Source organism: Tupaia chinensis, unplaced genomic scaffold (assembly GCF_000334495.1).
Source record: "Tupaia chinensis unplaced genomic scaffold, TupChi_1.0 Scaffold148488_1, whole genome shotgun sequence".
In the NCBI taxonomy this organism is placed as follows: Eukaryota; Metazoa; Chordata; class Mammalia; order Scandentia; family Tupaiidae; genus Tupaia; species Tupaia belangeri.
Window position 1 is genome coordinate 408916 of NW_006208337.1, and position 915 is coordinate 409830.

Consider the following 915-nt stretch of genomic DNA (forward strand, 5'->3'; position numbering starts at 1 on the left):
AGGGTGCTTGAACCCATATTCTATGCATTTCTGGGTTTTACTCAGCAGATAATTCTTAGTGTGTTGGACCAACATCCTGTAGCCTTTGGAGTTATTCTAAAGTAGTGTATTCAGCCTATTAGGAAAGCTGTTAAACATCCCGTTGTGCATTAGAAATTACCTTTGAGGGGCAGGCAGGTGGCCTGATGGTTAAGGTACTGACTCCCACATGGGTGACTGCGGTTTAAGTCCCAAACCTGATGGCTTGCTTTCTCACTTTTCCTCTCTCTGTCTCTCCCTGGTCAAATTAAAAATGATAAATATTGTAATTCTTAAAAAAAGAAAAGAAATTACCTTTGGGGTTAACGGACCACAGAAACTGCACAGGTTGTGGTACGTTTGGTGTGCAGAACCAACAAATGGCCCCGAGAGGCCTCAGACAAGGAATGCGAGACGGACGCGGGTGTGAATAGTGAGGATGATTTAATAATGGGACTGACCAGAAACGCCTGCCCCACATTGCTGGATGCTTACGAACAAGCCACTTTTACCACGTTTTTCACGTGTGTCACAGTGTGAAGAGCTAACAGCTTAATACTGTGTTCCAGCTACTGGTGTTAAGTTGTACCTTTCTCACCCAAAAGACCCCGCTATTGGAGTCAAGAGCACTTCCGTTTGGAACATACAAAGAGGCCAGAACTGAAAATAAGGCCAAAAGCAAGACGCCACCACAAGATGGCACTGCCTTAATAGACCTGGAAGAAACGTCAGCGCGCGGGGAGCTAGCGAAGAGTTCGGGCGTCGAGGCTGGGGCACCGCGTCCCGGCCTCGGCGCGCTGGGGCGCACTCGTTTAGGGCCGCGGCGGTGTAGGCGCAGGTGTGGGTGTAGGTGGTGGCCGCCGCTCCTCCACCTGTCTGCCCTCCGCGAGGTGCCGC